This window comes from Scleropages formosus, chromosome 1 (genome assembly GCF_900964775.1).
Source record: "Scleropages formosus chromosome 1, fSclFor1.1, whole genome shotgun sequence".
NCBI lineage: Eukaryota > Metazoa > Chordata > Actinopteri > Osteoglossiformes > Osteoglossidae > Scleropages > Scleropages formosus.
The window spans coordinates 44623363-44639427 of record NC_041806.1 but is presented as its reverse complement, the minus strand read 5'-3'; positions in this window follow the sequence as shown (position 1 = coordinate 44639427).

Below are 16065 nucleotides of genomic sequence, written 5' to 3'. Positions count from 1 at the left end.
TCCCGTCAGACTGCATCGCGTGGAAGAGAATAAATTAACAAAAATCATATGAATTAATAATGACTTTTAAAGATAGAAGTTAAACAGGGGGGCAGAGTAGCACAGTGGTGCAGTAGGTTGGACCGGGTCCTGCTCTCCAGTGGGTCTGGGGTTCGAGTCCCGCTTGGGGTGCCTTGCGATGGACTGGCGTCCCATCCTGGGTGTGTCCCCTCCCCCTCCAGCCCCACACCCTGTGTTGCCGGGCTAGGCTCTGGCTGCCTGTGACCCCGTGTGGGACAAGTGTTTCAGACCGTGTGTGAGTTAAATACTAGTCATATTCTTGAACCCGAGGAATTAAAGGCGACATTTTATCGTTTCCACTCGGGTGTGTGTCATGCGCGCAATAGTAAAATTTGTATGATTTTAAAAGAGATCATTTAACGCGTCCAAAGGAAAGAGCTTTTCAGGCGGTTTGTTACTCAAATGCTCTTCCTTTTTATTCGGTGTCGTCGTCGTCCTTCACGTCTCTTCCTGGGTGGTCGGTCTCACATCTGCGAGTCTGTTTCTCTTCGTGATGTCAAAGGATACAGACGTTTTCCTTCCTGCCTGCTCCGCTGGGCTATATTCAGAACGTCTGCGCGGTGGGGAAGAGCTGCACGCCGCTGCCGAGCCCTGTGGACCTTCTCCACCTGTCCCAGAGCTTCCTCTCATCACGCTTCCCGGATGACGTGCGCGTGGAAGAGGCCCGGCAGAGCCGTCCGCTGCTGAATATTGCAAACAATGCAAACGTGATTCTCGTGGTAAATATCATTTGTCCGGACAGTGGCTGTGGCCTTTTGGGTTTTAAAAGGTGCAATTCGTAGCAGTAAGAAGGTCGTTCACTCTGTTGCCGTGATAATATAATGTATTTTTATATATATATATATATATTACATAATGTATAGTAGTATAACATATACGTTTTATATAATGCACATACTATGATGTGTATAATGTAAATTTTTGGGACAGTAGCTGTTTTTTTGGGGGTTTTTTTAAAGTGCAATTCATAGTAAGAGGGTCGTTCACTCTGTTGCTATTATAATATAATACATATTGTATATAATATTTAGTAATATATACATTTTGTTTACACACACACATTGTCAGAACTGCTCGTCCCATATGGGATCGCGGTGAGCCAGAGCCTAACCTGGCAACACAGGGCGTAAGGGGACACACCCAGGATGGGACACCAGGCCGCTGCAAGGCACCCCAAGCAGGACTCGAACCCCTGACCTACCGGAAAGTAGGACCCGGTTCAACCCACCGCTCAACCGCACCCCCCTAACATTTTATTATATATATATACACACACACACACACACACGCACACACACACACAGTCTGAAACCACTTGTCCTGAGTAGGGTCACGGCAAACTGGAGCCTAACCCAGCAACACAGGGCGCAAGGGGACACACCCAGAGCGGGACGCGAACCCGAGGCCCACCCGATTGCAGGTACAGCCCAAGCCCACTTGTGCCACCATACCCCCCTATTAAATATGCTTATAGAATGAATAAATTATGATTTACACACCTGATACTGCTTACTTGGTTTAACCAGTGCAACTTGGGGTTCACTTCTTTGCACTGCTCCTGTTTTTCCGCTATATCAGATGAGAAGGACCGATTCTCATTAAATAACCACTTTGTGGTAAAACAGAGGGACGCGGGTTCACGTACTTTCAAGGGACACTGTAAAGAACAGCATGTACACTATATACAGTATGTATTAGAGCTGATGAACATCAATGCAAAACTCTGAACAGAAGCACAAAAGATGAGACCGAGGCTGTCGTGCTTTGGACACGTCGCGCGATGAGATGATCGGATCATCTCGAAAAGACGGTGGTGACTGGAAAAGCTGGAGGAAGAGGAAGAAGAGGATAAACCTGAAACGGATGGACCCGGCAACAGTGGGCGCAGCCCTTTCGACGCCGAGGACACGAATGGAGGAGAGAACATTCCGGAGACTGCGATAACCAAGATTCGACATGAGACCGAGAGGCTCAGGTTACACCACAAGAAGCCAGTAGGGGCCAACACGTCGCGAATGTAGCTCGTACGGCTTTTGCTCTGCAGAAACTGGGCCCGGTTCCAATACCCAGCGTGAGTCCCGGGGCGTTGGACCGCAGTCCGTTCATTTCTCCTGCGACGCGTTTCCGTGTTCAAGACCCGACGAGTTCCTTGATACCGGGGCGGCGGGAGAATTCCTTCGACGTGACGTGACCCGACGTCCATCTGGCCGTGACCGTCCCCGGGTGCGAGAGGAGAGGCTCGCGCCGGTTGGCACGGGCTGCCGGTTGACCCGCGGGCTTCCGCAGGACGCGTTCTTTCACAGGTAGACGTGACGGGTGTCAGGAAAAAGAAAACATCCTCATGGCTTTTACTGTCAAAACAAAGATAACCGCGGCCGTCTCGCCGTATTTACAGGAAACAAGTGTTTCCTTCCTCACCTCTTCCCCGGGGCAGAAAATAGAGCAGGCCGTGCAGAGCTGAAGTGCCGACAGGCTGCTCATCCTCGATTTCATTGTCCCGTCCTCTGTTTTCGACTTTTTTGCGGCCTTTGTGTTTTTTTTTCTTAATGTCCCTCCGACCTCCCGACCTTCTGCCGATCCCACATGGTCTAAATTTAGGCGATTGTGCTAAAAATTGTCTGGGAAATCTTCTGGGGGACTTTTCGCGTTCTCCGGCCGCCCTGAGAGGCCGCTGAGAGCGAGGCGTGCCGCGGAGGGCGGGAGCCGGCGACTTTCTCGTGAGAATGCGATGTCGCCCCGCGTTCAGCGTTAGGGCAGGGAGGACAGCGAGGACCGCCGGTGTGTCGCGCACCACGCCGCACCGCACCGTGTCCCCGCTCTCCTTCCTACAGCGTCACACAAGAAAGTCAGCGGAAGTGGTTCTGGTGGAGTCGTTTTGACTCGTTTGCTTTTCTGCACTTGCCCCTTGTAACACACACACACACACACACACACACCACCCCCAGCCAAATGCAATATGTGCGAGGCGGTGCGGTGGCGCAGCGGGTTTGGCCAGGTCCTGCTTTCTGGCGGGTCTGGGGTCCGAGTCCAGCTGGGGCTGCCTTGCGATGGACCGGCGTCCCATCCCGGGTGCGTCCCCTCCCTCTCCGGCCCTGCGCCCTGTGTTGCCGGGTTGGGCTCCGGTTTGCCGTGACTCCGCTTGGTGTGACAAGCGGTTTCAGACAGCGCGTGTGATTGATAATCCGTCAAATTACTTAATCATTATTCATTGACAGGGGGCTCTGCTTCTGCTGTTGGAGGTTGCAGGTTCACACCCCACCTCCTGCTGTGCTTCCCATGAGCAACGTACCTGCTCCGCATTGCTCCAGTAAAAATTACCCCGCCGTATAAACGGTAAACCATCGTCAATAGCCGAACGTTGTAAGCGGCAAAAAGGGTGACAAATCTATTCAGCTGACGACTTTGTCCAAAGTAACTTAAAGTGCTAGATTTATACATTCACACACACACACTGTCTGAAACCGCTTGTCCCGTGCAGGGTCATGTAGAGCCAGAGCCTAACCTGGCAACACAGGGCATAAGGCTGGAGGGGAAGGGGACGCACCCAGGATGGGACCCCAATCCATCACAAGGCACCCCAAGCAGGATTCGAACCCCAGGCCCGCCAGAGAGCAGGACCCGGTCAAACCCACCGCGCCACTGCAACACCGCACCCCCCTCGTTTGTACATTCGGCTAATTGCAATTATTTACCCGTTTATACAGCAAGGTAATTTTTTTACTCTCGCTGCTCAGGATATTACACCGATCAAGTAACCGATCATTTACAGCAGGAGCAGGGGTTCGAACCCGGGACTTTAGGCTGCAAAGCAATGGAAAACTTTTCGGTTACAACCATTTACTGAAGGGATGCTGGACGTGCCGTTCATTAGGCTCACGCTTCCTATTTACGCGGGGATTTCCTTCCGTATTTGTGGGGAGACGCGGAGGCCGCAGTCCCGGCAGCGCGGCGCGAAGAAAGTGCGCGTGTGAGAAAGGTGGGCCGGGCCCGCTCTCGGCCTCTGCGTTTGGCGGCGGATCTGTGATTCCCTCCCCGACCGGGCGTCAGATGGGGCCCCCGGGCCAGGAAGCCGACGGCAGCCAAGAACAGAGCGCATCCCTTTGTCCGTCACCTTGGCAACAGGTAAAGGATCCCCCCGCAGTGGAAGCGGGCCCAGCTGCTCCGCTCGCTCCCATTGAGGACCCGCCAGAACGGGCCTCAGGCTGCGTGTCAGCGGCTGACACCGCGGGATCGCTCGCGCCGCCCCGTTGGGCCTCTCCGTCCCCGCGGGCCGTGCGAAAACAAAGGGGGGGGGGTGTAACCCGAGCACCCTGGAACACCCCCGCCCCGCAACACTGCGGCTCACCGCCCCGCTACCTTGAAGCGAGTGACCTCGGGCGGGCTATAAGCGGGGGTCACGCCGAAGACAGGCGGGTATCTGTCTTCTCCGGGGCGAGGGGGCGGGGGGTGGGCCGCGGCTTTCTTCTCCGCACGGAGGACAGGAGTGGGAAGAAAAGAGACGCGGTAATTCATGGCTCCTCTCCTTTGATTTAGGCCCTTTGAGACGCGGTGCGCGTAATGCGCGGCGTGGGCCCGGACCCCACGGCTCGACTTCCTCACGCGAGCGCCGGCGCTCCGCGGCAGCTGCTCCTCGGCCCGCCTCTCACGGCGCGCCGCGTGATACGCGAAGCGGGCGGCGGATAGCGCTTTCCTCTCCCAAAATTTCTTTTCTGTCTGGAACGGATTTGAACGAAAGCCAGCGTCAAAGTACCGGATCGTTGCTCGCAGGGTAATAGTAATTCGGACTTATTTGTCGGCACAGGTTGTTTTTTTCCGCCCTTCGGCTCTCGGCTCCCTTGCCGAATGAAAAGAGGGGAAATAAGTGTTTTTGGATTTATAGGAGGTGTGACGAGACGTTTAACCCCACGCGGGGCGGTGCGAGGCCGTCCTTTCAACTGCGCCGCAGGGCGCTGTGCCTCCCAGCGGGTTGCCCCTGTTCCCCCGCTCCCCCCACCCCTCCAGTCCCACGGTGCACCGTCGGAGGGGCTGCATGCGGCTTCGCGTTATTCTCTCGTTTTCATCTCCTGATGCCATTGTGTTCCACGAGGACGGTCCGCGGCATTATTGCAAATGCTTCTTGACAGCGAATGGAAGTTTGTGCAACGTAGAGAATGACTCGGCCGTTGAGCTAACACGCGTGACATGCGGGCGTGTTCGGCGCGGCCCTAGGCTGCAATCGGGGGTGGGGGGGAATCATGCCGCGGCGCTTAGAGCTGTTGCCTTTGGTTTCGGAAAGTCGCAGGTTCGACTCTCACCTCCTGCCGCAGTACTCCTGAGCGCGGTACTTACCCGAAATTGCTCCAGTAAAAATTACCCAGCTGCATAGATGGATAAATAGCTGTAAGTAGCTTAACGTCGTAAGTCATTTGGAGAAAAGCATCGACCAAATGAATAATAGCAGCAGGGGAACATGGAGCGATTGCGTTATTAATGCAGTTCTCTTGCTGCTCGGATATTGGAAAAATGAAAATGATCGCAATGTACGGCTACCCTGTAGACCCTTTTACGCCAAAGCGGCCCAGATCACCGTTTCCGTATTATAGCCAATGGGAATGTGGGACCCAAGGGAAGAACTGTTTTTCTTGTAAGGTCAATTCTTCCAAGTCCAACACACCTAACTCAGCTTGTCCTCTAGTCAACAAGTGCTTGAGTAGCTAAAACGGGTTTGTCAGGGTTGCGCGATATGTGGAGTCTTCAGGACTGGAGATGCGTACATGTAATTAATGTCACTGAGGTCAAGTACCGTGGTCGAGTACCTCGGTGCAACAAAGCACCGGCTGATACCTCCGGCAAAATCTGGTATGATGCCATGAACTCCCAAACAAATTAGAGGTGCTCAACGTCAAACGCCATCGGGGGGTGTCGGTGCTGCTCTGGCCAGCAAACCCCCCGTTACCCCGCCGTGGGCACCAGCCTCCCGCATGACCCATGACATCAGTAGGACGGCCGCCTGGGAAAAGGACAGATCGGGCCCCCCAGGTGCCATCCGGGGTCAGGACGATTTAGCCTGATTTAACTCCGGAGCATGTGACACCAACGGCAGACTTCTGAGTCGGCCGTCTCAAAGTCCCCGCGTCTCGACTGAATAGCATCAGTCGGAAGCGGAGTGTGGATCAGAGTCTAGGCCCCCGCGCAGAGACCCCAAGCGGGCATTCAGGGGGTATTAGGGTCCAGAAAGCAACTTTCATCTCTGAATTCTAGCTGGATTCCATCTGTCAGCGTGGCACTCGCATTGTCCCAGGAAAAGAAACCTTCACAGAGCCTAGAAGAAAAACTAATACGGCTATTAAAGAAGCAGCGATCAGAAACGAGGCCGAAGGAAGTGACGATGCCCCCGATACGTGCCCTTAATGCAAATGCGTAAAGAAAAAAAACAGAAGGAAAACTATGACATAGGAGGGACAATTTCTGGTAATATCCAGGCCATTTATGCACATTAAACTGAGGATAGCAAGGGTTTTGATGGCTGTGCGGACTGTAATATTGCATTAAGGTTACTGAGATTTTTTCCAGGGTTTCGCCATTAGAGCTCCGTGCAGCAACACCGCAACACTGACACCGTAGTACGTTCTGTGTTCCTTCCTATTAATAATAATATCTGACATTTTACCGTGTGGGTTTTTCAATTGTCCGAAAGAAAGAAACTTACACCGTTAGGGTTGTACAAAAAGCTGCTTACAGTTACCGGCTCATGTTTTTACCATCTCGATTTGCATTAAGCGCGTATCTCACAGGTACTAAAGCGTGAGGTGGGAGTCGAGCACAACCGCTTCCATTCCAAGGCCACATCGCTAATCATCAGTTCCTGTCTCCTGGAAAAAGAGGGAATAAAGGTTAATAGTTGTAGTCACAAGGGGGGTGCAGTGGTACAGTGGGTTTGACCAGGTCCTGCTCTCCGGTGGGTCTGGGGTCCGAGTCCCACTTGGGGTACCTTGCGATGGACTGGCGTCCCATCCTGGGTGTGTCCCCTCCCCCTCCAGCCTTGCACCCTGTGTTGCCGGGTTAGGCTCTGGCTCCCTGCAACCCCACATGGGACAAGCGGTTCACAGAAAGTGTGTGTGAGTTGTAGTCACTTATGATCAAACGCTGGACATACGATCGACCGGGCAGCAAAAGTGCAGATCAGCGGTGAAACAGCACATGGATGGTTGTGCAAGTTTTGTCCTCACTGATAATATCCCACATATTTTCATTTTTAAATAAACATCTCACTTGTGTCCTTTACTCTGTCGCTATCTACGTGCATTAGCCACCCCCTCCCCCCCGAAAATCACCCAAATTTAAGTCATTAAAACAATCAGGACTTATCTGAAATGATAAAAAAGGGGGCTTTTAATACAGCAGGACTATACGTGTTATCATTTCACAGCCAGTGGGTGTAACCAACTTTATTTTCCCCGAATCAGAGATTACACGAAGAAGGAGGAAAAATTACATGCGCAACTTTTTGTCGTCAACCCTCGGTCTAAAAATACGTGGACTTCAAAGAGACGGTGCCAACTGCAGGGATACGCGGCCCGTGCGCCAGTCACCACGTACCGTTCGTCACTTAATGACCTCAGCGTGGTTTTCCGTTTCGGTCAAAACATGTTTGTTACGCTCTGTGTGCTGCTTCGCTAAATATTTTATTTTTTCAGGCCTTGCCCTGGTCGCGGTGCCCGTCGTGTCCCGGTTTCGCATCCGCGGTCTCGTGCTCTGACGGAAGTCCACGAGTCGCCCGGCAGTTCGCATCAATATGTGAGAATTTGTGAAACTGAGGGCTCGTGCACGTCACCTCGGTAGGGTGTGGGGGGGGGGGGTCCTATTTTCCGGTGACGCCAGGTCCTTTCGGTCAAGCGGCCCAGAATCGCATTAAGCCATGAAAGACGGTTTTCAAAAGTGTCTGAATCTTTTCTCATGCACTAACTTTTGCGGGTCACTCAACGAAAGCACCGAGGCTTTTTTCAAGTCGAACCGTACTTATTACGTTTAAATTCGCATGTAATCGTAGGAGCACAGAGGGCCTGGATTCGGCTACCGTACCCTAGGGGCGGGTTCCAGCCTGTCCGCATTCAGTGTCCTGAGCCGACAGCTCCGCCTGGGGACAGACGGCTCGAGAGCCCATGAGCGCCGGGCGCGGCCAATCGACTGGCAAAGGACTCGATAAACTTTTGGGTCTTGAGGTCCCGAAGAAACATGTTGGAGTTGGACTCCTAACTAAGGAAGCTCGGTGAGATGTGCGGTAGAATTTCTTTGAGTTGTCATTATTTTGTGCTGAAAAGCCACTTCTGGTGAGTAGCAATCTTATTAGATATTATGAGGGAAGAGTTAGAAAATTGGGAAGCTGTCAATGAAACCTATGGAAGTGCAGCCACCACTATCCCATGACTGATGACTCCTCAAACCCAATCTGCCTACACCGGAGTGGTGCAGTAAAAGTCGCCCTCCTGCAAAAACAGGCAAATAAGAGGCTTGCACGTAGCTTAGTGCGGAAACCTAACATCGTAATTATCTTCGGACAACAATGTCAGATAAGTACTAATAATAATGTCACCAGTTCACATAAAACACTTATTCAGCTATAAATGAAAATAACTGTGATCTTTTCAAAACCCGGGACACGGTGTCAAAAATACATTAAAGCAAAGCATCGACATGCTATTTAAGAAAAGCCCCTCCCCTTTCTATAGGAATATGAAACATGATATTTTTTCAAGGAGCTGACAATTTTTTTACTCAGCATGGTTATTTACGGGGGCGGGGGGATGCGGTGGCTCGGTCACTCAGCAGGTTTGGTCAGGTCCCGCTTACCCGTGGGTATGAGGTTCGAGTCCTGCTTCGGGTGCCTTGCGCTGGACTGCTGTCCTGTCCAGGATGTGTCCCCTGTGCTGCCGGGCTATGCTCCAGCTTGCCGTGACCCTCCTTGGGACAAGTGGCTTCAGATGTGGGTGGGTGGGTGGATGGGTGGGGTATTCAGGTGTGAAATTTTTCCCGCCTCATTTTAGGGTTAGTGCCTTGATCGAGGGCTCAAGAGCAGGGACTGGATTAAAACCCGTGTGCTCAGAGGGGAAGGCAGCCACTCGAACCGCTACGCCAGCCGCCGTCGTCGGGCGTACTAGCGCGCTACCCCGCTGTAAGCGAGCAAGTACGTGTACGTTGCATCCTGATCACATTGCACATCCTGGAGGGCGGCCAGCTGGAGGTTAAAGCAATGGGAAACGACTCATGCTCCCTGGCTCCCGTTCCCGCCGATGTGCCGTGCCGCATCGCGGTGTCGGGGAGGGAGGGAGGGAGGGCGGCTATATTTAGCCCCGCCGTGCTCTAGACGAGAAAAAGGCCAGTCGCCTTGTAAATAAAGGGCCGAGTGCCTGAGAAGGGCTGCCGGGCCTACCAAGTAAAACAATCCCCGAGTCGACACGGAGAGGCCTGAGAAAACAAACAGAGCTGATGAGAACGCCGTCGCCCCCGTACACCCCCTCCCCCACCCCACCCCGCCCTCCTCCCAAAAAGGCTCATTAGGGGTCAGATGCACCCCCACACTCACACACACACACACACACACAGACGCACCCGTGGGGCTCGGGGCCGCTTCCTCGCCCGTCGCCTCGTGCACCAGCGCGCCAGCGGCTCGGCTTCCTGGCCACCCGGTCAGCCCTCGTCCTTTCCGACAGCCTCGCGTTTTCTATTAACGCGCCGCTCGGGGGGGGGGATGCGTGCGTGCGTGTGTGTGTGTGCGCGCGCGCGCGTCTGTGTTTTTCTTCCTCACGGCTCTCTTCCTCTCCCCCGCCCGCGATGAATGATCGCGCCGCTCCATCTGCGCCAGGACCGAAGCCCTGTTTTCCACGGGCACGCGAGGAAAGGATGTGTTCCTAGGCGGCTGGAGCAACACGGCGGCCCCCGTCTTCATTGTGCCGCTCCGCCGTGTTTTTTGTTTGCCTTCGCATTTTTCGCTTTTGAGTGTTTTGAGATTTGATTGTTACGCTCGGATCGACTTGGGCGTCAGCGGGAGTGCCTCCGTTCGCTGTTTTGATTCCTTTCGGGCCGCTTCCTTTGGTTTTCGTCGACGCGTTCGCCCCCCGACCATCCATCAAAGAGAGCTCACGGCCGCACCTCTGCTGTGCAGTGCATGGCCTCCAGGGTCCGCTTACCGCGCCTAGGAAACACCAGGTGGCGCAGTGGTTAGAGACTGTCAGATAAATGAAGAAGAAATAAAGAAATAACACATAAGCCCCCCTCCTTCGAACAGCTGGCAGCGGAGTGGTTACAGCTGCTGCCGCCTTCCGATCCAAAGGTTGCAGGTTTGAATCCTCCCAACCGCCGTAGCGCCCTTCAGCAAGGTGCTTATCTTGACTTGATAGGAGAAAAATTACCCAGCTGTATAAACGGGTAAATTGCTGTCAATTGCTTTGGAGAGAAGCGTCGGATAGATTTATAAATGTAACAGTATATCTGGTATCGTGGAGTAAATATTTGAGTTTACTGTCACTCTGCAAGGTCAAACCCAAGGTCAAAGCAATGTCTCATCAGAAGGGAAATTTAAATGCAGGTGTGGTAGACTTGAGCGGGTCCTGCTCTCTGGTGGGTCTGGGGTTCGAGTCCTGCCTGGGGTGCCTTGCGATGGACTGGCGTCCCGTCCTGGGTGTGTCTCCACCCCCTCAAGCCTTGGGAAAAGTGATTTCAGACTCTGTGTGTGTGTGTGTACATGTTACAGTGCTGCTTCCGTTGTAGTTTGTCTCCAATTGCTTGGCGGGTTTCCAGCATGTTAAACAGACACGTGCAGAAGGACACCGGGTCTTGACACTTCCACCGCTCGTGGGGTTTCGAACCGGTAGCCAGATGTGTTGTGATATCGGCTTCCTCGTCTGTTCTGAGCGAGAGGCAGCAGAAACCCCTCTCTGAAACGTACCCTTGGGTTATTGTACGAGGCGTGGTCCCTGCGGGCCCGGGGAGTGTGTGTATTGCAGCGATGTGGGAACCGCGGTAACGCGGTGGTGCTCGCTTCCAGATCTTGATAGTGCGGCGCGAGGGCGGAGGGGTCGCTCGCGTATCTGCGAGGGGAATCACCCCGTGCCGCAGCGGGAAGTGGCCACAAACACAGTCACTTTGGAGCCATTGTGCTGCCGCCCGCTGCAGATGTAGGAGCACAATGCCTTCCTTGTGGAGTCCAGAGTGAGAAACTATTTAAACTAATGTAAATCACAGCAAAAACTGCGAGATGAATCATGACGTGCATGATGAGCTGTCTGTGTGGGCCTGCCGATCCAGCTCTCCGAGTGTCCCTGACAGCCAGCGTGTGGGGGGTCCTATGCAACCCCTCCATCTAGTCAGTGGCACTGAAGACTGGGTCAACTTGGGTAAAAGTATTACTTTTATTTATTCATTTCCTTGGTGCTTCCCTCCACAGCGTCTTACAATATTAGGTTTGCATACGGTGTTATGTGCAACAATTTACCCTTTTATACAACTGGGTCATTTTTACTGCATCAATTCAGGGTAAGGGGACTAATCAAGGGCTGCCAGAGCAGGAGGTGGGATTCAAACCCAGATCCCACATTTTCAGGGCCGACAGCTGCTAATGAAGAAGAGATGCTGTGATTTTACTATTTCCAGTCCACTGCACACAGCTCAATAATGACAGTAATGGCCCTTTTTAGACAATAAGGTCCTCCGGCAGCTACAGCACATTTATTCTAACGCAAGCCCTTCACCAACTGTTATTTTATATAAACCTGCCGTTCATATGCTTGATCTCTATGAGGACTTGATGGGTAGGTTTTGTTACTCTTTCCTGCACAAAACATACAATTCTAATACTCGGGCAGCAGGTGGCGCAATGGTTAAAAATGTGGCGCTGCAACCTTAAGAACCCCGGATTGCTGTAGCGCCACTGATCAAGGTACCTACCCTGAATTAAAATGAATACTGTTGGAATAACCTGCTGTATGAACATTTAAATCACTGCCAAGTTTGGTGAAAGGCATCGGCTAAAGAAATAAAAACTATTATATATATTTTTCTTTCTCGGAAATGCAGTTATCAGGCGACGCGTGATCTTTGAAACGGTCGTTGAAACATCCTCTGCCTTCTGGTTTATGAGCCATTGAAAATTTGTGCAGAAGTCCAGCGATGAAATGAGGATTAAGGGAATATTTTTTTTGCTACTTTGACACAGGCTGTAAATGCCGCAGCTGAAGGATTACCGCGGTGTGACCTTCGGTTTTTTCGCGAGATGCCGTCTCTGGCCGTCACGGTGCCCGGCGGCGCAGGCTCCCGCCAAAAGGGAGGGTCGTGAGCTCGGCGTTGGCATCGGCGGTCCCCGGAGCCGCGGCTCCCGGATAGCGCTGCCGCCCTCTCCCCCTGACGGTGGCCGTGGGAGAGGTTCGCAGATTCAAAAGCAGGGGACGCACTCCAAATGGGAGGGAAGCGGCTTGAGATAGCGAGCCGGCAGAATGAGTTAATGCTTTTAAATTGGCCCTAATTCACAGGCCGAGCGGGGCGTCTTGAAAGATGCCCAGAGATGTTAACCGATGAAGGCTGGGAGTATTTTCAGTGTGTCGGTGAGGCACGTAAACGCACAGCCGCAAACGCAAGCTTCTATATACAGTTTAGAGAGCTATATATAGCTATACATTCATGCAAATATATTCTGTATATAGATTCTTTTCGTTTCTAATCTATGCATATATACATAGACATATATAGTAAATTTACACACACACACACAATGTCTACAACCACTTGTCCCGAGCGGGGTCGCAGCAAACCGGAACCTAACCCGGCAGCACAGGGCGCAAGGGACGGGACGCCAGTCCACCGCAAGGCACCCAAAGTGGGACTCGCCAAGCCGTGACCCCACCCGGGACAAGCGGCTTCAGCCAATGTGTGTGTGTGTGTGTGTTTGTACATATATGTATATATGTGTTTTTATGTGTAGAGATGTGTGAATGTATATACACACACTCACACACACACACACACACTTTCCATGTATATTATATAGGTCATGTATATACTTCTGTTGATGTGACTGCGGTTGCAGTTTTAAGAGCTGTTCTATGGACGGGACGGGTGGGCAGCCAGTTGGCCTTGGACCACCGAAAAATTTTTTTTGTTTTCTGTCCTCTGTTGCCCTCTGGCTTTTTCCCACACTTTGTTTTAATTGTGCATCATTGTTGTTGTTACCAGTACTTCTTGTTACATGTCTGTCTGTACTTGCCGCGTTCATGCTGCGCGCCCGGAGGCAACCTGCGGAGAAGGGACGCAATGTAAAAATAAATTGAATTCAGCTGAATAGTATGAGTTCTTGTGTTATTTTGCCCCTCGTTCTGTTTTCTCATACGACAGCTTCATGAGAAGAGGACAGGGTAACGGGGGCTGTCTCAGCACGGCGGGTATCCTTGATCACGTAGCAATGCCGGAGCTTCTCTGAGCGTCTAGGAAGATGACCGGAGTGCAACGGCAGGTTGCTTGTTTGCGGCAGGGAAGGGGGCTTTTGAACGTGCCCTGCAGTTGAAGGGAGATTCATTGTCCAAGCAGCCGCTGCTCACCGGGTTTGCCAAGGGGTGCGTGGGGGGGGGGGGGGGGGGGGGCACAGGCGGTGGCAGTGGTGGCGGAGGGGGGGAGTTCGTGGGATTGTCACCTGATCTGTGTCACGGAGGCTGACCTCAGTGGGCCGCCACTCCGCCGTGCTTCGCCTGGGGGGGATTGCGAGGTGGGGTGGGGGTCGAATGCGAGTGACAGGCGTGGGCTCCCGCCACAAAAAGGCCTGTGTGATTTTTCTGTAGGGCGCGGGCGGGGTCGGCAGCAGACCCCCTCTGAGCCGCTGGCCGGGGAGCCATGAGAACGGGCCGGCGGGTGGGGAGAGGAGGGGAGTGGGACTGGAGAGCTGCCAGTGCGGGCAGTCCTCTCTGTCAGGAGTGCTCGGCCAGCACACTTAACCCTCGAGCACCCCTCTGCCCCACCCCCCCGCTCCCAGTTCTGCGTTTCTCACACACACACACACACACACACACACACAGTGCGCACTGATTTAGACCTTCTCCCTCTCTGCCCCTGTGCACACCACTCTCCAAGCCTTAGATTTTCTCAGACACTCTCGCTGTGCCACCACGTTGCCCGCGTCCCTGTTTGCGACTCTCCCTGCGTCCTTCTCTTTCGCTCTGTCCCGCACACTTGCTCTCTTTGTCGCCCTCACCCCTCTAGCCACCACTCCTGGTAGTGCTAGATGTTCTTCCTCCCTTAGATAAGGGTCGAAGTGTGGCTGAAAAAGAGAGGGCAGATGAGGTCAGGACCGTGCGCCCCGTTCTGCCCGCCGCTCGTTCTCCACACAATGTCATAGTCTGTTGTTCTCATCACCATAAGGGTCTCTGGTTCACTGGACAAGATGTTCTCGGGCTAGAAGGTTGTGTTCCCATCAGTAACATCAAAACAGTTCATCTGTTGTTTCGTTTTATAGAAAGCATAAAAAGTGAGCTTGATGGTACAGGACCAGACAAATGATATTTGAGCCGTGTAGAGCACCACAGGCTACAGGGACGCCATGAAGATCCAGGTGAGATTCAGCTTCAGGGAAGGTGTGGAGTTCGGAAAGTTTGATTGCCCGGAACAAATTCCATCGACCGGAATATGAAAATTGGTGCAACTTTCCATCCAGTCAGAGGTAACGGACGCACGCAGCGGAGCCACACGGGCGTGCACATCCGGGAGTTCCCATGAAGTCAGTAGCAGAAGGTCAAGATCAGAGGTAAAGCCACCTGGTGATCATGATCACCCACCGATTGGGGTCACCCAATAATCTCCTTTGACACAGCATTCGCTCTATCTCCTTCTTTTCCCACAAATTTCAAACCAATGTAAACACACACACACACACTGTCCAAACAATTTGTCCCATACGGGGTCATGGGGAGCCTGTACCTAACTCGGCAACTCAGGGTATAAGGCTGGAGGGGACGCACCCAGGACAGGATGCCAGTCCATTGCAAGGTACCCCAAGCAGGGCTCGAACCCCAGACCCACTGGAGAGCAGGACCCGGTCCAACCCGCTGTGCCACCGCACCCCCTGTTGAACTCATGTAAAATACTGAAATTACTCGTTCTGTAAAGAACAGTGATTCCTCAGGTTAAAAAAAAGGTTAATCTCATAAACTTCCCCCAGATACAAACAAACCATACATGACCGCATGTCTGACGTTCCATACTATACGATATTTGCATGCTCAAGAACAGTGTGAAAGGTGCTGTTCACTGGCATTCCCAACAATCCCAGCATTCCTAGCAATCCCAGCACTCTCAGCCAAACCGCCTTTGTTCCTGGTGCAAACTGGCATTTGCGTCGCCATGGTGACATGAAATGAAGGAACACAGTTACAAAAGAAACCAAGGAAAATCGAACAAGGTTTGAAAATTTAGAATGTCTGCTGCGTTTACGCTGTGAATTGTTCAGCTGTCGGAACGTATTACCATCGCACGTGTGTAAATGCACATATTTACACATTTTTTACAAACAATAAGAGTAAACTTCAAATTGTGAAACAAACTGGCTTATGAACAGTTCTCTGGTCCCCATCATGTGTGTAAATTGAGACCTTACAGTAGCTGATCTTTGTGTTTGCTCTGATTTGCTTGATGTTGTAAATTTGAATCACACACACACACACAGAAACCACTTGTCCTGAGCAGGCCCACAGTGAGCTGGAGCCCAACCCAGCAGCACAGGGTGCAAGGTTGGGTGGGGAGGGGATGCACCCAGGGCAGGATGCCAGGCTGTCACAGGGTACCCCAAGCAGGACTCGAACCCCAGACCTGCTGGAGAGCAAGCCCTTGCCAAGCCTGCTGTGCCACCCCACCCCCACTAAATTTTAATTAGGTAGTGTTAAATTTCAAGAACTTGGTTTCGTAATACAACTGACACCTGCCCCAAGCTCACCTCTTCCCTCTTCCCAGTTCCATGTTTTGTTCCGCCAACCCCAACGAGGGCTCTTATGT